At 54.3% G+C, this 23735-nt stretch overlaps 1 protein-coding gene across 4 annotated transcripts in view; it reads right to left on the bottom strand.

Annotated features, from left to right (window-relative positions):
• Positions 1 to 23735, bottom strand: part of OSGIN1 (oxidative stress induced growth inhibitor 1) — a 55262-nt gene that overhangs the window by 18271 nt on the left and 13256 nt on the right. For 2 of the 4 annotated variants that reach the window (XM_060131686.1, XM_060131684.1), the window contains exon 1: positions 17306 to 17517. The exons of 1 other annotated variant lie outside the window; for it this stretch is intronic. The gene's annotated coding sequence lies outside the window, so the exon portion shown is untranslated. Of the gene's footprint in view, positions 1 to 15762; positions 15782 to 17305; positions 17518 to 23735 lie in introns of those variants that run through there. One more of the 4 variants, XM_060131689.1, reaches the window with a different exon arrangement.

Genomic DNA, 23735 nt, shown 5'->3' with positions numbered 1-23735 from the left:
TGGAGTCAGAAGCTCTGGGTTGCCCCTCTGGAACTTATTAGCTGTGTGTCCTCGGGCAAGTTACTTCACTTCTCTGAGCCTCCATCTCCTCGTCTATAAAACAGGGACACCTGTCCCTCAGGGTAGCTTGCTTCTTGGCATGTTGTGGGTTCTCAGCAAACTGTGGATACCGCCACCTGTGCTTCCCACCATCCAGACATTTTCACTCTGGGCAGAGAGTCATTTTCCAATCATCCAGCCCACATTTCCACCCCTCCCCCACAAAGATCCTCTAGCGCAGTGGCTCTCAAAGCATGGTCCCCGGACCAGCAGCTTCAGCAGCACCGGGGAACTTACTAGAAATGCAGATTCTCAGGCCCCGCCCTAGATTCACTAGATCAGAAATTCTGGGATGAGCCCCGCTGTCTGCATTGTCCCCAGTCTCCTGCGTGACCCTGAGAACCACTGCCGTCCACGCCATCCTCCGGACCCGTCTGCAGGCCCCACAAGACAAAGGAATGACCGTCATCTGACTCGACTGCTCCTGGAGAACCCGTGCTGAGTCCTTGGGCCACTGCTTCCTTCTCCCTCCGGCTGGTAATCCAGAAGCAATTTGTGATGGGGGCTGGAGAGTGAGCACGTGCCCCCTCGTCCCTCAGAAACCCGGGGCCCATCTGCTTGTCCCTGACCTGGAGGGGCCTGCCGGTGTCCTGTGAGTCCTCTTAGGGCATGTCCCAGGTCCCTCAGCACGCGGAGCGGTGGTATTGCCGAGGGCTGTGACCTGCCCTGACCTGCCCCTCCTCCAAGCTTCCGGGCCCTCCTAGCAGGTATGTGGTTCCTTCTAGTCCAAGTTCATTGTCCGGGCGGATAAGCACTCCTGGGGAAGTCCGCTGCTGTTGTCCATTGGCCCAGGGTAGCAGCGGCATCCCTTTCCTTTTTTCTTTTGCCCCACATGCTGCTAAAAAAAGCCCTGTTTGCTGTCCTTATTGGATTTCACATACCCTTCAGGCCTTGCCTTCCTGGGCGGTGGTGAGGTCAAGGCCTCAGTGACCTCATTCACCGTCCTTCGTCCTGCGAGCTAGACCTTTCCCCAGGGACTGGACGGGCTGGGGGAATAGCCCCAGGGGCATTTCACATGTTTCTCTGCAGAGAGCATCTGCGAATTCCCGGGAAGAGAGCTGCGGGGCTTCGGGGTCTCGTGGTTGCCGGAAGAGAGTTCCAGACTCCTGTCCCTCCTTACTGAGGCCCCATAAGAGACACCTCCAGAGTCTCTTATAAACTGCAAATTAGACCCTGTACCTCCTCTGCTGTGCCACCTCCAGGGGCTCCTGGCTGTCCTCGGACCTGCCTGGCCTCAGGCCCAGCAGACAGGCCCGGCAGGAATGGACCTGGAGGGGGCCCCACCTGCCCCGGCTCTCAGGGTTCCCCCGGCACCCAGCGCCCACGCTGTCTCCTGCCGGCTGCCCTGCTCTGCCCGCGATCCCCTGCCTCCCTTTCCTCTGGTTCCGGGCAAGCTCTCTGGACCCAGCTCTCTGCTGTTCACGTGAAGCAGGGATAACCGGAGCTTGCATTTCCTGAGCCCTACAGTGTGCTGGACTTATATACCAAGAGCTTATAACCCAGGAGGCTCGGGCCTTGCCAACCAGCCCAGAGCCAACAAGCGCTTCATGCCCAAGTGTCCCGCATCCGAGAGAAGACGGTACGGGGGAGCTTTGGAGGAATGGGGGTGAGGGCGGTGAGGGTGACGGACGGGGAGCCCCTTGGCAGTGGGGGCACTTCCGCTGAGGTGGCCTGGTCACCCAGGGAGTTGGTGGGGGAGGCCGAGGGAAGGCAGGGCAGAGACACTCCCAGGCAGAAGCCCCCCCAGATCATCAACTGGACTGCTTTGTTTGAAGAACTAAAGGAAGTTAGAAGGGTGCAGGTGAGCCAGAGGGGCTGGCCAAGGACAGGCCGTGCAGAGAAACAACCTGGACATTACCTGGGCTGCAATGGGAGCCCCTGCCCGGCCAGCGAAGCCCCAGAGCAGTGGGCAGGCTGTGGTGGCTACTTGGCGAGAAATGGCAGTGCCCTGGGCCACGAGGCTGGCGGTTTAGGCCGGGAATAGATGGGTGCTCGGTCCCTCCTGGAGCCAGCGTCAGCACGACTCGATGACAGGTTATACTTGGGGAGTGAGCGGTGCTGTCCTGCTAAATGTGGAACCGCTGACTGACTCCCTCCAAAGGAAAAGCCAGGATCGCCGTACCTGCCGATTCCTACGGCCTAAAAACTCCCACCACGGCTGATCTGAAGCTACCAACTCGATGTGTGGAGTTGGGAAGAGACAAGCGTAGTCCCGTGAGAGCCGGCCCCAGGGGTCAAGAATACCAGCCATTCTCCGGGTTTGAGCAAGGCGACGGGTGCATCTTCACAGGGCCACGGACTCTGGGGGGCTTCGCTGGTGGCGCAGTGGTTAAGAATCTGCCTGCTGATGCAGGGGACACGGGTTCGAGCCCTGGTCCGGGAAGATCCCACGTGCCGCGGAGCAACTAAGCCCGTGCTCCACAACTACTGAGCCCGTGTGCCTAGAGCCCGTGCTCCGCAACAAGAGAAGCCACCGCAATGAGAAGCCCCCGCTCGCCGCAACGAGAGAAAGCCCGCGCGTGGCAACGAAGACCCAATGCAGCCCAAAATAAATAAATTTATAAAAGGAAAAAAGCGAATACCAGCCATTCTCCGGGTTTGAGCAAGGCGACGGGTGCATCTTCGCAGGGCCGCTGACTCTGGGGCCCCCGGACCACAGGCAGACCCCGTGAGGATCTTGCAAAGAAGCTTAGAGGCCCCACTGGCTCAGCTGAGGTGGCGGCGTGGCCCAGGGGAGGGAGGGAAAAATGGCTCCAGCAGGAGAGCGGGCCAACCGGAGTGACTGGGATAAAAACGATAACGATAAAAGCCACGATCTATTACATCCTAACCAGACGCCAGGCTGGTGCTCAGTGCTCTGTGTACCATCAGTGTGCACGTCATTCTCCGAGGCAGGTCCCATCACCAGCCAGGTTTACAGAGGAGCAAATCAAGCGACAGTGAGGGGCCGAGCCAGGCAGCCCGATGGCGGCAACACCCCCTGCTGCCTACCTTCCCAACTGAGCCCAATTCCCCCTCCAAACACAGAGCCTTCCTTGGGAGTGGTTTTGTTTTCTGAAGAAACGAGGCCTGCTTGGTCTCCTTTGATACTATCCTGAGCTGAGACCAAAATGAACCACAGCTGGTTTCTGGTTCCTCATGCTCATGATCTTCATCCTTATCCCCATTGTCTGTCACCTTCGTCACCATCACCATCTTCATCTTCATCATCTCCATCATCTTCATCTCTATCACCATCATCTTCATCTTCATCTTCATCATCTCCATCATCTTCCTCTCTATCACCATCATCACCATCTTCATCATCACCACCACCATCATCATCTTCATCATCTCCATTACCACCAACATCACCACCATCTTCATCACCATCTTCATCATCATCTTCACCAGAAGCATCACTGGGTAGTGGGATAATAGGACTGTTCCTTACACGTAGTTCCACGTTATCTGCCATGGCCGAGTACTGCTTGTACGTTTTAAAGGGGGGCAATCCCATGATGGCACTGAGGTACTGTGCTTGGAGCTGGGTAAGGAGATGCCCGGGACAAGGGGGTGCCTGTCTGAATAGACGAGAGCCCCACCTTGCTCACAGGGCTGCATCCAGCAGGACCTGACAGGCCCTGGGCTCTTTGGACTGATGGGGGAGCCAGCATGCTGGGCAGCCTGCCATCTGACCTCCACTGCTGCCTGCCCTCTGCAGCGCTGGGGTGCCGCCCCCCAGCACAGTCAAGTCCGGGCCGGGCCTTGGAGGCTCTGCACGTTTGGTGCATGGTTGGGGGTAGAGGAGCAGCCTGGCTGTGCGGGCTCGGGGAGGAGGGGCGCTGAGGTGTCCGCTGCATGAGCAGGGTGCCCCAGACACCCTCATCACGGGACGATTCCTGCACTACAGGTGATGACGCTCTGACAGTGGAATCGGAGGCATGGGGGCTAAATCATCATCGGGCTGGGCCTGGCTCTGTTCTCTTCACAAGTCTGGGCAAGGATGGGCTTGTCTACCTCTGGCCGTCAAGGACCCTGGACCTGACTCCAGGCCACTGTAGCCTTCTCCCTCCTTCTGGGATTCGGACTCCATCCTCTATTTGATGAGCGTGGCAGATGCTGTCTCCCCAGCCAGGGGGCAGGCGCAGATCATCCTCTGCTCTTGGGCCCTACTCCCCTGGGAACTCTGGGCCCCCTGAGAGCTGAGGCGCAGGGTCCCGGCCACCAGGACATCGACACTCAGAGGGAGCTGCCCCATGAGCCCAACGCCTCGCTTCCCAGGTGGAGAAGCTGAGGTCCACAAGGGGAAGTGGTGCCTCTAGGGCCACCATGCTGCTTCCCCCTAAAAAGGCCAGGACTCTGGCAAGGGGGCTCCATGCTCCCCTCCCTTCAGGGACTCAGTTAGCAGGCGTCTATGCACCAGTGCTGTGCTAGGAGATGGGCGCACGATGCTGGAGGAAGATGCAGATCTCGCCCCCAAGGAGATGACGACCCAGTGGGGAGATGAGCAGATAAGCATGTGAATGAATGTCCTGTCACCAGTCTGGTCATGTCAGGAAAGGCCCCCAAGAGACAACTGGGCCGGGAGCAGAGGGTGGGAAGGATCCACTGGGCTAGAAAAGGTCTTCCAGGTGGGGGAAGTGGCAGGTGCAAAGGCCCTGAGGTTGGAAGGAGTCTTCTGAGAAACCAAAAGGAGGCGTGTGTCTGAGTGAGGGTATCAGCTGAGGCTGCAGGGGCTGACAATAGCCAGGTCACGCACAGCCCGGTGGTCTTTGTCCCAGGAGCAAAGGGAAGACCCCAGATGAGGGTCACGGGATCAGACTCACATTTTGAAAAGATCGTGGGGAGGGTGAAGGTGAGTGTGGATTGGGGGCTGTGGCGTCTGTCCCAAGAAAGCATCAAGGTCACGGCCACTTTCTCTCCCCAGGAAGAAGCTCCACCTGGGTCGGGCCATATTCCAGACACTGTGTGCGTGTGTGCGTGTGTGTGTGTGCGTGTGCGCTGTAGGGTATGAGACGCAGACAGGAGAGGTGGAAATGCCAGTGGGTGGAACTTGCTGAGGGGCTAAAGGTCACAGGGCATGCGGGCATGGTCTGTCCTCCTTCCCGAGGGTCCAGAGCCGCCCAGTAGGCTCTCCTCTCCCTGAGCCTGTGTGGTCTGTCCTGGGCAGGGGCAGCCACCACCCTGGATGCCCTCTTCCTTCTCCTGGGACTGCCCTGCGTCGCTGCTGCTTCCACGTGTGCAGGGCGGGTTGGGTCTCCGGCCGGGGCCTGGGGCTGTGGAGAAACAGGTCGGGCTCCTGAAGCCCAGCCCCGCAGACCACTCCGCAGGAAGCTTTGGGCCCACGGTGCCCACTGACATCAGTGGGCACCCCCTGTGCTGGTGCCTCTCCCAGGGACCTCATGGGGAGGACAGGAGCCCGGGTCCCGGCAGGATCTGGGTCCTGTGAGTCTCCTGCCCTAATACCACCATGATTACACCCTGAATCTCCCCTCCTCCCTGGCAACCGTGGGATTGCATGTGTGTCTGGGAGCCCCCAACCCCCCAGACAGCTGTCCTGGTTCAGTCTTAGCACCCTCTACCCTACCCCAAGATGCCCAGAGACCCCTCTCCCAGGGCCAAAACCAAGACAGATTACAGAATATGCAGGCCTGGAGCAAAATGATAACGCAGGGCCCCTTGTTCAACAGTTAGTAAGAATATCAAGATGATAGGGAACCCTCCTGCACTGCTGGTGGGAATGTAAATTGATACAGCCACTATGGAGAACAGCGTGGAGGTTCCTTAAAAAGCTAAAAATAGAACTACCATATGACCCAGCCATCCCACTCCCGGGCATATATCCAGAAAGGACAAAAACTCTAATTTGAAAATATACATGCACCCCTGTGCTCACTGCAGAATTATTTACAATAGCCAAGACATGAAAGCAACCTAAGTGTCCATTGACAGATGAATGGATAAAGATGTGGTACATACACACAATGGAATATCACTCAGCCAGAAGGAGAATGAAATAATGCCCTTTGCAGCAACATGGATGGACCTAGAGATGATCATACTTAGTGAAGTAAGTCAGACGGAGAAAGACCAATATCATATGATATCACTTATACCTGGAATCTAAACAATGATACAACTGAACTTATTTACAAAACAGAAACAGATTCACAGGCATAGAAAACAAACTTACGGTTACCAATGGGGAAAGGGGGGGAGGGATAAATTAGGAGTTTGGGATTAACAGATACACACCACTATATATAAAATAAACAATTAAGACCTACTGTATAGCACAGGGAACTATACTCAATATCTTATAATAACGTATAACAGAAAGGAATCTGAAAAAGAGAGAATCACTTTGCTGTACACCCGAAACTAGCACAACACTGGAAATCAACCATACTTCAGTTAAAAAAAAAAAAAAAGAAGATCAAGATGGTGAAAGCAGAGCTTAAACCCAGCGAGGGCCCTTCTGAGCCCCGAACGCCTGTGAAGCGGCCCTGGTCCCGCTTAGAGGTGCAGGAGTGGGGGCCTGCCAGCCAGTCCCGCTTAGAGGTGCAGGAGTGGGGGCCTGCCAGCCAGTCGTTTTCAGGGTAAGAGATGCCTCACAGCAAAAGAATTTACCAGCAGTCTGGCCCTGAGCTCCTTCTCTCATCCATTCACGCCATGATCAGGTTCTGAGCTCCCGCCAGACACCAAGCGCCGCAGAGGCCCCGAGACTGGAGGCTGGTCCTGACTCTGGCCTTGGACGGGCCCCCCGCACCCAAGGTCTCCATGGGCCCTCCTCACCAGGCCTCCCAACGCTCACCAGCCTGGAGCTCCTGGCGGGCTTCTCCCTGGCACACTCAGGTGCCTGGGACTGGATGGCTGAACGCATTGATCCCCAGGAGGGGGTCCCCAGAGCAAGGGGGCATGACATCCTGTCACTTCCCCACCATGCACAGCCCCCCATCTGTCCATTGCCGAGGGCCTCCCCATCTCTCGCCTGCATTGTCCTGCAATGCAGTAACCTGCATTGTCCCCGTGAGTTCTATGCAGTGGGTGTAACTTCTAACTTACACACAGTGCAGTGCACGCTTAAGTTTGCAGATGTGCATGCCCACGTGGCCACCACGCAGGCCACCATGCAGGCCACGCGCGGCCCCCTGGAATGCCCCCTCCTCTGACGCCGGTCCCCACGCGTTAGTGTTGTCGGCTCTCCATCTTGCCACCAACGGCATCGCACGGAATGTCCTCTCTCATGTCTGGATCTCTGGCCCTGGGTCCACTCACGCCGGTGCGTGGGTCGTGCTCACGCCGGTGCGTGGGTCGTGGGTCCCTGCGTTTAACCGCTGGGCAGAGCCTCACCGTCTGCATCCTCCACAGCTTGTGTGCCTATTTCCTGGACATTTGGTTGTTTCTAGCTTTTGCTCTGATGGTTCCAGAGCGAGCCTTTGCGGGGACACTGGCTTTCGTTTATTGGGGTGAATGCATGGAAGCGGAAACGCCGGGTCACAGGGAAGGCGAGTGTGTGAGGTTACCAGACACTGCACGTGGCTCTCCAGAGGGACGCACCACCTTGGCCGGGTCCCTGCGGCCGCCGCCCGGCTGGCCCCCACCCCCCGACACCAGCCAACTTCCTGCACGGGAAGCTTGCTTTGCAGCCAGCCCCTGCCTTGGTGCGGTGGTGGGGGGGGGGTGCTGGGCAGGGGTGGAGAAGTTCCAACTCGGCGGCATCGCCCGGCCCTCCACCACCGGCCCTGTTTATCTCCCCAGCCGAATATCTCTGGCTCTGTCCCACCTTGAACCTCACATTCCAGACGTATCGAAGGCCCACAGTTCCCTACACACAACGTCATTTCTGTCCTTCTGTGTGGACTGTCTTTTCTGCTGGGAGCACACGTCCCTCCGTCGCCCTCCTGCAGGCGGCCGCCTCGTCTTCTCAGACCTAACCAGAGCATCGTGGCGACCTGCCGACGTCTCCCGGGCCCTGACCCGCATCCTTCGGCCCACTTCCACCTGCCCGCTCGAAGCCACCTTGGCCGGGGCTCTTCTGAGCACACCGGGTTTGCACCGCGGGAGGGATGCCACACAGTCAGGGCAGCCCCTTCCTCCCAGCTACGTCCTCAGAGCCCAGCAGGACGCCCGGCACACAGGAGGCCTCAGTAAATGTGCAGTAAATGCTCAGCTCCGTACAGTAAAGCCCACACTGTACTTTAAGTACAGTACTTTAAGTACAGTACTTCGTACAGTAAAGTCCAAAGTGTGCAACCCCGTGTGACCCCCACTCAGGGGAAGACATAGAACACGCCCAGCTCTCTGTCCGACTTTTGGCCCCTGAGGTTAGTGGTGCCTGTTCTTCAACTTCACATCAAAGGAACCACACAGAATGTTCTTTCTCACGTTTGCCGTCCTTTGCTCGCTCCGGACTCCGGACTTAGAGGCACATTCCTTGGCCCTGAATCCTGCTGCCTCGGTGGCCGGCGACCTTGGCAGCCCCTGCCTGATTGATTTCCTCCCTCTTCCAAGATTTCTCTTCCCCTTCCATCCTCAGCCCGGGTCGGGGCTTTGTCAGCAAGTCCCTGCTTCCTAAGCGGGAGAGGCGTTTCCTTCCTGTTACCAGCAAGTTATCTTTGAAATTCAGGGACTCAAGCTGTGCCACTGCCCTGGTCCTACACGCATGGGGTTCCTGGGCAACCGTCCCTGTTTCCTGTGCCTCACTGCAGCCCCTCTTTGCAACGAGCTGGTGGTTTAATCACTGTAAGCTCTGGCCCGTGCACATCACCTTGGTCCACCTGGCCACACTTCTGAGCTGAATTCTCCAAGGGGGGTCCCAGAGCAGGAAATGCTCAGCTTCGTACAGTAAAGCCCACATCAGCACCAACCACCTGCGAACTCAGAGATGCAAGTTCTCAGGCTCCAGTCCAGACTCACTCTCTGGGACAAACTCACTGCTTCTTTCTTTTACTCTCATATTCACAGCACCTCTGGCCCCAGATGTGTGGGTGTCTGCCCTCAGCGACTGAGTCTCAGACCCCAGCTGGGTGTCCTACAATTCAATTCTGCCACCAACCAGAGATGGAACAGACCCAAGTTAGGGGCGCAGTCCCTGCTGCCCCACTTAGACGCCAGGCACAAGCCGTGGGTTCCCAGGCCACCCACGCTTCTGTCCGCCTTGGCCACAAATCAGAGGTTCCCACGACGCCCTCCCTGGTTTCACTAATTTGCTAGAGGGAACCCGGGAAGACAGTTTACTTACTATTGTTGATTTATTACAAAGGATATTTGAACGGATACACATGAACAGGCAGATGAAGAGACAGACGGGAAGTCTGGAAGGATCCTGAGCACAGGAGTTCCTGTCCCCTGTGGAGCTGGCGTGCGTCACCCTCCCGGCATGGGGACACATTCACTGACCTGGCAGCTCTCCAAACCCCATACTTTATGGGGATTGTTATGGAGGCTTCATCGCGGAGGCACCATCGATTGTTAACTGACTCCCCGGCCCCTTTCCCCTCCCTGGACGATGACGGTGGGGCTGAAAGCTCCAAGCTTCCCATCGTGGTCCTGGTGACCAGCCCCCTCCTGAAGCCGTCCCTGAGGCCACCCAGGGTCACCTCATTAGAACAAAAGATGCTCCCCTCACCCAGGAAATTCCAAGGGATTTGGAAGTCCTGCGTCCAGAAGTGGGGGTCAGAGATCAACCGTTAGTATAAAACATGCTCCTAGCATTTCATCATGTAGGAAATGACAAAGGCTTTAGGAGCTCTGGCCGGGAAGCAGGGATGAGGAGCAAAATACGTATGTCTTATTATATCACAATATCGTGCTCACTGAATCAGAAACTTGCGGGGGCTTGGCAACTGTGTTCCCACAAACCCTCCGGGGGTTCTGATGCAGCTCAAGTGTGAGAACCCCTGACTCCTGGCTTGTGAACACGTTGGTGATGAATCAGTCAAAATGGGAACACAAATTCCCTGCATTAGAAGCATGTTATCACTACTCTAGAAATTGCAAAGGGGTTCTGGAGCTCAGGGCTGACGTGGTCTGCTCCGTCGTCAGAGCACCAGCCCGAGCCTCCTTGGTCACAGACGCCTGCCCCACACGGAGGGTGATGAGGACCACAAGGTGTCTTTTGTCTCCCCGAGAGCAGGCGCCTGACGTGCCAATTATCTTCCACTGGCTTCTCCCAGATCCATGCTCTCCCTTCTCTGTCCTGCTGTGAGCCCCGGGAGGCTGAGGCCCTAGCCAGCTGCCTCTGGTTGGATTTGATCAAAGGGAGAGGCAGGCAGGAGGCAGGAGGTCAGAGGGCAGGAGGAGGGAGCATTCAGGACAGACGTTGCACAACCAGCTACAGGGGGTGAACCGGCCCCAACTGGCAGTGTCTGCCAACTTCTGTGGTGTAAAGGCTCCCACCACGGTCAATTTCAAGCTACCCCCATGACAGGTCTGCCCGCAGAGCTGGGGAGAGATGTGCAGGAGTATTTCCAGATGCGTCCCTGTAGGGAACCTCACGACCACAGCTCGCAGCGAAATGGAGCAAAGTCATTAGGGAGGGATGAATTTTGAGTAGGTGTTATCTTTGCTTTGAGTATAATGTATTAATTGTAAGTTCATATAATTTAATTCTCAGTAACGGGAGTGCTTAACAACTGGTTCCCAGAATTTCTGAAGGCTTGACAGTCGGCCTGGCGGGCAGGCCACTGGGCCGGGAGACACTTCCTCAGCCGGCCTGTCTGGAGCGCCCTCTGTGGCCTGGCTCCAGCCCTGTGATCCCTCCTCGTGGTCTGGCTCTCTCCCGGCTCCAGAGATGCTCTCTCCCCCTGCCTCTTTAGCCCGGGGAGAACTCAGTGTCTCTCCTTGTGCCCTGGCTGGGTGGCCCAGAGGTGGTGTCCTGGGGGTGGGAGACAATGAAGCAGGAGCCCATCCCTGCCTGAACCCCGGCTCACTTCCATTTCTGTCAGTTATCAACGTTCTGCATAGGATGTCAGTGGAAGAAATGATTCTGAGACCAGAGGCCAGAAACCCGGGGTGAGGGTGGTCGGGGGGCGGGGGCTCCGGTGAGCTTCTGGAGGACAGAAAGGCACTCAGCAGAAGTGCTCGCATCCCTCGGGCATCGCGGGTGGGCGCGGCGGCGGGAACCCTCTCGGGAGGTGCTGTGGCCGCATCTGTCATGATGACAGCGCACATGGCCTTGGCCCGGCAATGCCTCGGGAGGTGTTTGTCTCAGAGGCAGCCTCGCACCTGTGTGGAATGATGTTTGCCTTGAGTTGTCCGCTACAGCACTGTTCAGAAGAAAACGGGGCACGGCCAAGCGCCAATGGCCGAGAGCCTCGTTAGGTAGGCTCCGGCACGTTCGTACAGATTATGCGGCAGCCATTCCTTTGGGGATGACACAGAAGGTTCTCCATGACTGCAAGTGGAAACAGGACAGCAGGGTGGCGGGCAGACTTCGCCTCCATTTGTGCAGGAAAAGAAGGCAGGCAGGGAGGGGGATGGGAGGAGGGACGGGGATGGGAGGGGGAGGGGATGGGAGGGGAGGGGAGGGGAGGGGAGGGGAGGGGAGGAGGGAGGGGAAGGGGAGGGGATGGGAGGGGGAGGGGGTGGGAGGAGGGAGGGGGAGGGGAGGGGGAGGGGAGGGGAGGGGAGGGGAGGGGAGGGGAGGGGAGGGGAGGGGAGGGGAGGGGAGGGGAGGGGAGGGGAGGGGATGGGAGGGGGAGGTCCTGCTTGATTCAGCACTGATCAGTAATCAACGGGAAGGGAAAGGCTCTCTGAGGAAGTGATGTTTCCACTAAGACCGGAAGGATAGGTGAGGAGCCTCCAGGCAGAGGGGACAGCACTGATGGACACCCTGGGGCTGGGACGGCCTGGTGAGCGTGAGGGTGAACAGTGGGACCAAGGGTGCCGAGTGCTGGGGGGGAAAAGAGGGGGTGTTGGGGAGGAGGGTGGAGGCCCAACCACACAGAGCTCTGAGAGGCAGTGTGCTGAGGAACTTGCCTCAGGGGTGCTTCCGAGCTGTGTGGCCTGCGCCAAGTGACTCAACCACTCTGGACCTCAGTTTCCCCACAGGTAACAGGAGGATAAAAACAGCAACCCCTGCACAGGTTTGGGAATAGCCGTGAACCCTGAGAACTGCTCCCGGCTCACGGGGAGCCCTGCAGAAAGGCTGGCCTCCGCCACCGCCAGCATCATCACATCATCATTATTCATGGAGGCGCCCAGGAGGCAGAGCCAGCTTAGAAACAAGGCCACGGTGGGGGGGGGGGTCTGGGGTTCGGCTCTTCTCCATCCCGACTGCCCCCTCCCGCCTCTCCCTGCGTACACACCCCCATGTGGAAGTGTCTGCGCTGGCAGGGGCGCGGGGGTCTGGATCCCTTCCAGGCCCCCCACGGGGAGCTTCTGTGTCTCTAATGCTGTGACCACATTCCTGGAGAGGAGGAGCGGCACCCCGCCCACCCCTGCAGGCAGGGAAGCGGCTCCCAGGCGGCTGGGGACAAGGCATCCCTTCGTGGGACCCTCCTGGCTCTGGCCGGGACTGGGTGGGGCAGGGCCCTGGGCAGGGGCCTGACTCCGTGCCCCAGCCCTCCGGCCCCCGGCAGGCAGCGACTGGCAGAGGGAAGATGCAGCCAGGTGGAGAAGGGGGGACTCAAGAGGCAGGACCTGCCTGGCCACCTCGGCTCCCTGCACTGGGAAGCCCGCCCTGCCCGGGTGCCAGAGCCGGTTCCCCCTCTTCCCCGCCGGCGCCCTCCCCCTCCCCCCCTCCCCAGAGCTGCTCTTCCTTCCTTCCAGCTGCTCAGAGGCAACCTTTACACCCCGACTCAGTCGGCAGATCCCACCCACTGTGTCTGCAAATGTATTTGGACTTTGACCACTTGACAGCACCCCAGCTGCTGCCACATCTCTGCGCTGTGTTGCTGCAGAGCCTTCCAACTAAACCGGCCCAGCCTCCACGCAGCAGCTGGGACAGTCGCACCAAACAAAGCTGGGGCGGGGGGGGGGGGGGGGGGGAGGGGAGCGGGGAGAGGGAGGGGGCCCTAGCCTTGCAACGACTTCCCTCTCACCTGGGGTGTAAACCAGTCCTTTGCGACCTGGCATCACCCGTCTGATCTCCTCTCCCGCCTCTCTGCCTTCCTGGGGCTCCCCCAGGCTTGCTCCCACCACGGGGCCTTTGCACTTGCTGTGCCCTGGGCCTACGATGCTCTTTCCTCGGACATGCACGTGCCTTGTTCCTCCAGTCCATGTGGGTCTCTGCTCATATGTCTTCTCAGTGGCCAGAGCACTCTGTATAAAACAGCAGCTCCTGGGACTTCCCTGGAGGTCCAGTGGTAAAGAATCTTCCCTACAATGCAGGGGACTCGGGTTCGATCCCTGGTCAGGGAACGAAGACCCCACATGCTGCGGGGCAACTAAGCCGGCGCGCCACAACTACTGAGCCTGCGTGCCTCAACTAGAGAGCCTGCGTGCCGCAAACCACAGAGCCCACAAGCCCTGGAGCCCGCGCGCCACAACAAGAGACGAGAAAACCGGCATGCCACAGCTAGAGAGAAGCCCGCGCACCACAATGAAAGATCCCACGTGCCGCAGCTAAGACCCGATGCAGCCAAAAATAAATAAATAAATCTTAAAATAAAAAAAAAAGCAGCTCTTACCCTCCTCACGCAGCTGTCTCTCGCCACACAGCCCTCGCCAGCACTGACACACTACACACTTACTTGCTCGTTTGCTTGTCTGGGTCCCCACACTGGGCTGCCAGTTCCCAGAGGGCAGGGTGTTTTCTGTTCTGTTCCCTGGTGGATCACAAATGCCTAGGATAGGCCCTGGCACGTAGGTGTTCCATAAATACCACTGCATGAATTGGGCCTAAGAGTACTCCTTAAGCGAGGGACAATTAAGACCAGAGGCTCCTGGGTTCCTTCCTCTGGGGCTGACCTTTCTGTTCCTGGAGACATAACATCAGAGGCGTCAGCTCTTCCAGGGCACCTTCAAACCCCTGGCTCCCTGGGAGTGTCGACTGGCCTTCAGGTTTCTCATCTGTAAATGAGGGGGTCGGCCTGGGCTCCTCCCCTGGGACTTGCCATCTCAGACATTCTGGACCTGCCCTTCCCATCCCCCCATCCATTCTAATATCCAGGGGCTTGGGAGTGTGCAAGAGGAAGTGGCGGTCAAGATGTAAGCTGGGCCACGTGAACTGCTACCAGGCAAACCCCACGTGTCTCCACATCTTTGTTTAGACGCCATCACAGCTCGGGGAGAGGAAACTGGAGGAGTGGGTGGAATGGTGGCCTCCCAAAAGATACGTCCAAGTCCTCTAACCCCAGAAACTTACGAATGCGGCCAACTGAGAAAAAAGGGTCTTTGCAGATCCGAGTTAATCACGGTAAGGATGTTGAGATGAGATCGTTTGGATTGAGTGTGGCCCTAAATCCAATGACAACTGTCCCTGTCACAGAGAGGAGGCTCCGACAGGGGAGGCCACGTGACCGCAGAGGCAGGGCCTAGAGCGATACAGCCACGAGCCAACGGAGGGCGCGGCAGAGCCCGCGGGTGGTGCCCTCCCCACGCCCTGATCGGGGCTCTGGCCCCGGGAATGTGAGAGAACACATTTCTGTTGTGTTAAGACGCCCAGTTTGTGGTCCTTTGCTACGGCTGTCCCAGAAAGCTCCCACAGGAGGGATTGCAGGGGATTAAAGCCTGCGGGGAGGGGCCTGTCGAGGATTACCTTTCTCACCAAGTTTCAGCTCTGGGCTTTCAGCCTGGTCCCACCCGACTGCCCGGCTGCTCCCGGCACTGGGATTGGGGTGGGGTGCGTTGGGCAGGGAGCTTTCCGGGTACAGGACCACCTCCCCTGGGCAATGCCCCGGCAACGCCCGGGCAACACCTGCGCATGGTGTTTGCCCGAGGTGGAGCCCAGCGAGGCGGGGCACACAGGGCAGCACGTGGGGTGCGGCCTGGCTCTGCCTGAGCTCGGCTGCCGGTGGCTGCGGCCCGGAAGCCCCAGGAGCTCTGCTCTCAGCCTTGGAGGCCAGCCATTTAAACCAGAACAGATCGTGGGAGTGGAGTTCTACCAGCCACCCGGAGGCGGGGCTCTACCCAGGAGGATGGGGTCGGGGGGCACCATTTACAGACCACTCACCCCAACCCCGGGGGCTCAGCGCCTCAGCTGCATCACATCACGGGGCATCTCAGCTTCCCCACCGGGAAGCTGCGGTTACAGGCATTTCACAGATGAGGAAACGGACGCTGCGCAACCTTCCCAAAGCGACCCCCGCAGAAAGTGGCAGGGCTGGGGCCAGGACCCAGTGGGGCCGCAGCATCCCCTGTCCGGGGGGCGGGGGGAGGACTGGCTGGGGCCTTGGGCATCCCTGGGGGCTGCGGTTCCTCTGCAGGACTCGAGGCGGGCCCGCGCCGTGAAGCACGCGGTCTCCTGGGGGAGCTGCTTCGCCAGAGACTGAGTCAGAGCGCCCGGGCCTGTCTCCACCAGCCGGACACAGGGCCAAGGTGGGCGCCAGAGGCCTAGGAGGACAGAGGCAGGGAGGGAGGCCTGGCCACCCTCTCCCTCGGCCCCGGAGCGGCAGGGGCGTGGGCACGCTGGCGAGGGCTCCTTCTTGCGGAGGGTCCACAGGCGTCTGTGAGCAGCCGGCGCTCTGAGGAGAGCCCCGGCTCCGGGCTGAGATGGGAGTGATGGTGGCCACTTACGTGGGCTGATGACAAGGGACGATGACGGGTCCTGGCACCTTCTGAACGGGGGGGTGGGGTGGGGGGAGTGTGCTAGGGCCTCCAGAGGGAGCTCCCGTCACCCTCGCAGGGGAGGGACCAGAGTTAGCCCACTTTACTGCTGGGAATACTGAGGCTCAGGGGTCACAGCACTCTCCCCAGATCACGTGACGGCGAGTACAGCCCGGGGGCTCCCGCCCAGGCCCCCTGACTCCACAGCCCACGGGCTTAACCCTCCTCGCTCCGGGCCCACGGGGCCACGGGGTCTGGCCATCACGTCCCTGGAGCTCCCCCTCCTCTCTGGCCCCTTCTCGCCACAGCCCGCTTTCCCTACCTGGTGACAAGTAAGGCTGGGTTTGCAGGGCTGACAGGTGACCAGCGCTGGCTGGGAAGGAGTGGGCACAGTGGAGCTGGCCCTCCCCTGGGGGCACTCCGCCAACCTGGATGTGGGAGCAGGGGGACAGGAGGCCAGGCTGGCCTGTTTGTCGTATCGCAAAGTCCTACCCTGGGCGGGTGGGGGTCTGTGGTGGGGGGAAGCCTGGACAGCCTCTGCCCCAGGGTCCTGCCTGGGCCCCGCTCCTTCCCTCGCAGCACCTCCACCAGAGCATCCTCGGCCTCAAGGTGGCCACCCTGAAAATGGGCACCTCTTGCCAAGGTGAGCCCGACGCAAGGGGAGGTGGGCAAGAGGCCCCACAGTTGGACGGTTCAGAACTCTGGTCTCGGGGGCAGACATCGCCACGGCCAGCCCACCGCCACCACCTGCTCGCAGCGTGGCCTGCAAGACCTGTCTCCTCACTTGTAGTGTGGGCGCGCACCGGGCACCCTCCAGACCTGGGATGGGGCAGGCGTCCCTCTATTTACTGGAGGTTTCTGGATGGAGCTGCTAAAGGAAAAGCGAGATCGCGGCTCATTCCCAAAGGAGGCCGCCAGAGCCAGGAGAACCCGAGGCATCGCCGCCATGCAGGCTGCTGCCCCAAGGGCAGAGGTGAGGACGGACCAGGCGGAGGAAGGAGGCTGCTCAGACTCCAGGGGCCCCACTGCCATTCGGAAAGGCCTGCAAACTATCTCGTCCAACGTTCCCGAACTTCCCCCACATGCAGACTCAGAGAATGTTAACAAACCAAAAAGTCTCACTTGGAACGCCAGTAGGAAAAATTCTAAATAAAAAAAACGTATTTTCTACAGATGGCCAATCGGCACATGAAAAGACGCTCAACATCACTAATCATTAGAGAAATGCAAATCAGAAGTACAGTGTGGTGTCACCTCACAGCGGTCAGAATGGCCATCACCAAAAAGCCTACACGTGGAGGAGCTTCAAGATGGCGGAAGAGTAAGACGCGGAGATCGCCTTCCTCCCCACAGGTACATCAGAAATACGTCTACACGTGGAACAACTCCTACAGAACACCTACTGAACGCTGGCAGAAGACCTCAGACCTCCCAAAAAGCAAGAAACTCCCCACGTACCTGGGTAGGGCAAAAGAAAAAAGGAAAAACAGAGACAAAAAGATAGGGAAGGTACCTGCACCAGTGGGAGGGAGCTGTGAAGGAGGAAAGGTGTCCACACACTAGAAGCCCCTTCGCGGGCGGAGACTGCGGGTGGCGGAGGGGGAAGCTTCGGAGCCGCGGAGGAGAGCGCAGCCACAGGGGTGCGGAGGGCAAAGCAGAGAGACTCCCGCACAGAGGATCAGTGCCGACCAGCACTCACCAGCCCGAGAGGCTTGTCTGCTCACCTGCCGGGGCGGGCGGGGCTGGGAACTGAGGCGTCGGAGCCCCGGGAGAGGACTGGGGTTGGCGGCGTGAACACACCTGAAGGGGTTATTGCGCCACGGCTATACGGGAGGGAGTCCGGGGAAAAGTCTGGAGCTGCCGAAGAGGCAAGAGACTTTTTCTTCCCTCTTTGTTTCCTGGCACTCGAGGAGAGGGGAAGAGCGCCGCTTAAAGGAGCTCCAGAGACGGGCGCGAGCCGCGGCTAACAGCGCGGACCCCAGAGACGGGCAGGAGACGCTAAGGCTGCTGCTGCCGCCACCACGAAGCCTGCGTGCGAGCACAGGTCACTATCCACACACCCCCTTCCGGGGAGCCTGTGCAGCCCGCCACTGCCAGAGTCCCGGGATCCAGGGACAACTTCCCCGGGAGAACACACGGCACGCCTCAGGCTGCTGCAACGTCACGCCGGCCTCCGCTGCCGCAGGCCCGCCCCGCACTCTGTGCCCTTCCCTCCCCCCGGCCTGAGTGAGCCAGAGCCCCCTAATCAGCGCCTCCTTTAACCCCGTCCTGTCTGAGCCAAGAACAGACGCCCTCCGGCGACCTACAGGCAGAGGCGGGGCCAAATCCAAAGCTGAGCCCCTGGAGCTGTGAGAACAAAGAAGAGAAAGGGAAATCTCTCCCAGCAGCCTCAGGAGCAGCGGATTAAATCTCCACAATCAACTTGATGTACCTGCATCTGTGGAATACCTGAATGGACAACGAGTCATCCCAAATTGAGGAGGCGGACTTTGGGAGCAACGATATATACATTTTTTTCCCTTTTGTCTTTTAGTGAGTGTGTATGTGTATGCTTCTGTGTGAGATTTTGTCTGTATAGCTTTGCTTGTATCATTTGTCCTAGGGTTCTGTCTGTGCATTTTCTTTTTTACTTAAAAAATTTTTTCTTAATAATTATTTTTTATTTAATAACTTTATTTTATTTTATCTTCTTTCTTTCTTTCTATTTTTTCTCCCTTTTATTCTGAGCCGTGTGGATGAAAGGCTCTTGGTGCTCCAGCCTGGGGTCAGAGCTGTGCCTCTGAGGTGGGAGAGCCAAGTTCAGAACCCTGGTCCACAAGACACTTCCCAGCTCCACGTAATATCAAACGGCGAAAATCTCCCAGAGTTCTCCATGTCAACAGCAACACCCAGCTTCACTCAGCGACGAGCAAGCTACAGTGCAGGACACCCTATGCCAAACAACTAGCAAGACAGGAACACAACCCCACCCATTAGCAGAGAGGCTGCCTAAAATCATAATAAGGCCACAGACACCCCAAAACACACCAGCAGACGTGGACCTGCCCACCAGAGAGACAAGATCCAGCCTCATCCACCAGAACACAGGCACTAGTCCCCTCCACCAGGGAGCCTGCACAACCCACTGAACAAACTTTAGCCACTGGGGACAGACACCAAAAACAACGGGAACTACGAACCTGCAGCCTGCAAAAAGGAGACCCCAAACACAGTAAGTTAAGCAAAATGAGAAGACAGAGAAACACACAGCCGATGAAGGAGCAAGGTAAAAATCCACCAAACCAAACAAATGAAGAGGAAATAGGCAGTCTACCTGAAAAAGAATTCAGAGTAATGATAGTAAAGATGATCCAAACTCTTGGAAACAGAATAGAGAAAATAAAAGAAATGTGTAACAAGGACCTAGAAGAACTAAAGAGGAAACAAACAATGATGAACAACACAATAAATGAAATTAAAAATTCTCTAGAATGGATCAATAGCAGAATAACTGAGGCAGAAGAACGGATAAGTGACCTGGAAGATAAAATAGTGGAAATAACTACTGCAGAGCAGAATAAAGAAAAAAGAATGAAAAGAATTGAGGACAGTCTCAGAGACCTCGGGGACAATATTAAACGCACCAACATTCGAATTATAGGGAACCAGAGGAAGAAGAGGAAAAGAAAGGAACTGAGAAAATATTTCAAGAGATTATAGTTGAAAAATTCCCTAATATGGGGAAGGAAATAGTTTATCAAGTCCAAGAGGCACGGAGAGTCCCATACAGGATAAAGCCAAAGTGAAACAGGCCAAGACACATATTAATCAAACTATCAAAAATAAAATGCAAAGAAAAAATATTAAAAGCAGCAAGGGAAACACAACAAATAACACACAAGGGAGTCCCCATAAGGTTAACAGCTGATGTTTCAGCAGAAACTCTGCAAGCCAGAAGGGAGTGGCAGGACATATTTAAAGTGATAAAGGAGAAAAACCTACAACCAAGATTACTCTACCCAGCAAGGATCTCATTCAGATTTGATGGAGAAATTAAAGCCTTTACAGACAAGCAAAAGCTAAGAGAATTCAGCACCACCAAACCAGCTCTACAACAAATGCTAAAGGAACTCCTCTAGGCAGGAAACACAAGAGAAGGAAAAGACCTACAATAACAAACCCAAAACAATTAAGAAAATGGTAATAGGAACATACATATTGATAAATACTTTAAATGTAAATGGATTAAATGCTCCAACCAAAAGACATAGATTGGCTGAATGGATACAAAAACAAAACCCATATATATGCTGTCTATAACAGACCCACTTCAGACCTAGGGACACATACAGACTGAAAGTGAGGGGATGGAAAAACATATTCCATGCAAATGGAAATCAAAAGAAAGCTGAAGTAGCAATTCTCATATCAGACAAAATAGACTTTAAAATAAAGACTATTACAAGAGACAAAGAAGGACACTACATAATGATCAAGGGATCAATCCAAGAAGAAGATATAACAATTGTAAATATTTATGCACCCAACCTAGGAGCACCTCAATACATAAGGCAAATGCTAACAGCCATAAAAGGGGAAATCGACAGTAACACAATCATTAGAAGGGGACTTTAACACCCCACTTTCACCAATGGATAGATCATCCAAACAGAAAATTAATAAGGAAACACAAGCTTTAAATGATACATTAAACAAGATGGACTTAATTGATATTTATAGGACATTCCATCCAAAAACAACATAATACACATTCTTCTCAAGTGCTCATGGAACATTCTCCAGGATAGATCATATCTTGGGTCACAAATCAAGCCCTGGTAAATTTAAGAAAATTGAAATCGTATCAAGTATCTTTTCTGACCACAACGCTATGAGACTAGATATCAATTACAGGAAAAAATCTGTAAAAAATCCAAACACATGGAGGCTAAACAATACACTACTTAATAACCAAGAGATCACTGAAGAAATCAAAGAGGAAATCAAAAAATACCTAGAAACAAATGACAATGAAAACACGACGACCCAAAACCTATGGGATGCAGCAAAAGCAGTTCTAAGAGGGAAGTTTATAGCAATACAATTCTACCTTAAGAAACAAGAAACATCTCAAATAAACAACCTAACCTTACACCTAAAGCAATTAGAGAAAGAAGAATTAAAAACCCCAAAGTTAGCAGAAGGAAAGAAATCATAAAGATCAGATCAGAAATAAATGAAACAGAAATGACGGAAACTATAGCAAAGATCAATAAAACTAAAAGCTGGTTCTTTAAGAAGATAAACAAAATTGATAAACCATTAGCCAGACTCATCAAGAAAAAAAGGGAGAAGACGCAAATCAACAGAATTAGAAATTAAAATGGAGAAGTAATAAATGACACTGCAGAAATACGAAGGATCATGAGAGATTACTACAAGCAACTCTATGTCAATAAAATGAACAACCTGGAAGAAATGGACAAATTCTTAGAAATGCACAACCTTCTGAGACTGAACCAGGAAGAAATAGAAAATATGAACAGACCAATCACAAGCACTGAACTTGAAACTGTGATTAAAAATCTCCAACAAACAAAAGCCCAGGACCAGATGGCTTCACAGGCGAATTCTATCAAACATTTAGAGAAGAGCTATCACCTTTCCTTCTCAAACTCTTCCAAAATATAGCAGAGGGAGGAACACTCCCAAAGTCATTCTACGAGGCCACCATCACCCTGATACCAAAACCAGACAAAGATGTCACAAAGAAGGAAAACTACAGGCCAATATCACTGATGAACATAGATGCAAAAATCCTCAACAAAATACTAGAAAACAGAAACCAACAGCACATTAAACGGATCATACACCATGATCAAGTGGGGTTTATCCCAGGAATGCAAGGATTCTTCAATATACACAGATCAATCAATGTGATACACCATATTAACAAATTGAAGGAGAAAAACCATATGATCATCTCAATAGATGCAGAGAAAGCTTTTGACAAAATTCAACACCAATTTATGATAAAAACCCTCCAGAAAGTAGGCAGAGAGGGAACTTTCCTCAACATTATAAAAGCCATATATGACAAACCCATAGCCAACATCGTCCTCAATGGTGAAAAACTGAAACCATTTCCACTACGATCAGGAACAAGACAAGGCTGCCCACTCTCACCACTCTTATTCAACATAGTTTTGGAAGTTTTAGCCACAGCAATCAGAGAATAAGAAGAAATAAAAGGAATACAAATTGGAAAAGAAGAAGTAAAACTGTCACTCTTTGCAGATGACATGATACCATACATAGAGAGTCCTAAAGATGCTACCAGAAAACTACTAGAGCTAATCAATGAATTTGGTAAAGTAGCAGGATACAAAATTAATGCACAGAAATCTCTAGCATTCCTATACACTAATGATGAAAAATCTGAAAGTGAAATTAAGAAAACACTCCCATTAACCATTGCAACAAAAAGAATAAAATAACTAGGAATAAACCTACCTAAGGAGACAAAAGATGTGTATGCAGAAAACTATAAGACACTGATGAAAGAAATTAAAGATGATACCAACAGATGGAGAGATCCATGTTCTTGGATTGGATCTTGGATTGGATCTGTTCCAAGAACAGATCCATGTTCTTGGATTGGAAGAATCAATACTGTGAAAATGACTATACTACCCAAAGCAATCTACAGATTCAATGCAATCCCTATCAAATTACCAATGGCATATTTTACAGAACTAGAACAAAAAATCTTAAAATTTGTATGGAGACACAAAAGACCCTGAATAGCCAAAGCAGTCTTGAGGGAAAAAAGTGGAGCTGGAGGAATCAGGCTCCCTGACTTCAGACTATACTACAAACCTACAGTAATCAAGACAGTATGGTACTGGTACAAAAACAGAAATATAGATCAATGGAACAGGACAGAAAGCCCAGAGATAAACCCATGCACATATGGTCACCTTATCTTTTTTTTTTTTTTTAAGGGCTTCAAATGCTTGGCTTATTTATTTATTTATTTATTTATTGGCTGTGTTGGGTCTTCATTTCTGTGCGAGGGCTTTCTCCAGTTGTGGCAAGCGGGGGCCACTCTTCATTGCGGTGCACGGGCCTCTCACTATCGCGGCCTCTCTTGTTGCGGAGCACAGGCTCCAGACGCGCAGGCTCAGTAGTTGTGGCTCACGGGCCTAGTTGCTCCACGGCATGTGGGATCTTCCCAGACCAGGGCTCGAACCCGTGTCCCCTGCATTAGCAGGCAGATTCTCAACCACTGAGCCACCAGGGAAGCCCTGGTCACCTTATCTTTGACAAAGGAGGCAAGAATATACAGTGGAGAAAAGACAGCCTCTTCAAAGAGTGGTGCTGGGAAAACTGGACAGGTACATGTATAAGTATGAAATTAGAACACTCCCTAACACCATACACAAAAATAAACTCAAAATGGATTAAAGACCTAAATGTAAGGCCAGGCACTATCAAACTCTTAGAGAAAAACATAGGCAGAACACTCTATGACATAAATGACAGCAAGATCCTTTTTGACCCACCTCCTAGAGAAATGGAAATAAAAACAAAAATAAACAAATGGGACCTAATGAAACTTCAAAGCTTTTGCACAGCAAAGGAAACCATAAACAAGACAAAAAGACAACCCTCAGAATGGGAGAAAATATTTACAAATGAAGCAACTGACAAAGGATTCATCTCCAAAATTTACAAGCAGCTCATGCAGCTCAATATCAAAAAAAACAAACAACCCAATCCAAAAATGGGCAGAAGACCTAAACAGACATTTCTCCAAAGAAGATATACAGGTTGCCAACAAACACATGAAAGAATGCTCAACATCATTAATCACTAGAGAAATGCAAATCAAAACTACAGTGAGATATCATCTCACACCGGTCAGAATGGCCATCATCAAAAAAGTCTACAAACAATAAATG

This window comes from Lagenorhynchus albirostris, chromosome 19, assembly GCF_949774975.1.
Source record: "Lagenorhynchus albirostris chromosome 19, mLagAlb1.1, whole genome shotgun sequence".
Lineage (NCBI taxonomy): Eukaryota > Metazoa > Chordata > Mammalia > Artiodactyla > Delphinidae > Lagenorhynchus > Lagenorhynchus albirostris.
This window is presented reverse-complemented; position numbering and strand designations above follow the sequence as displayed.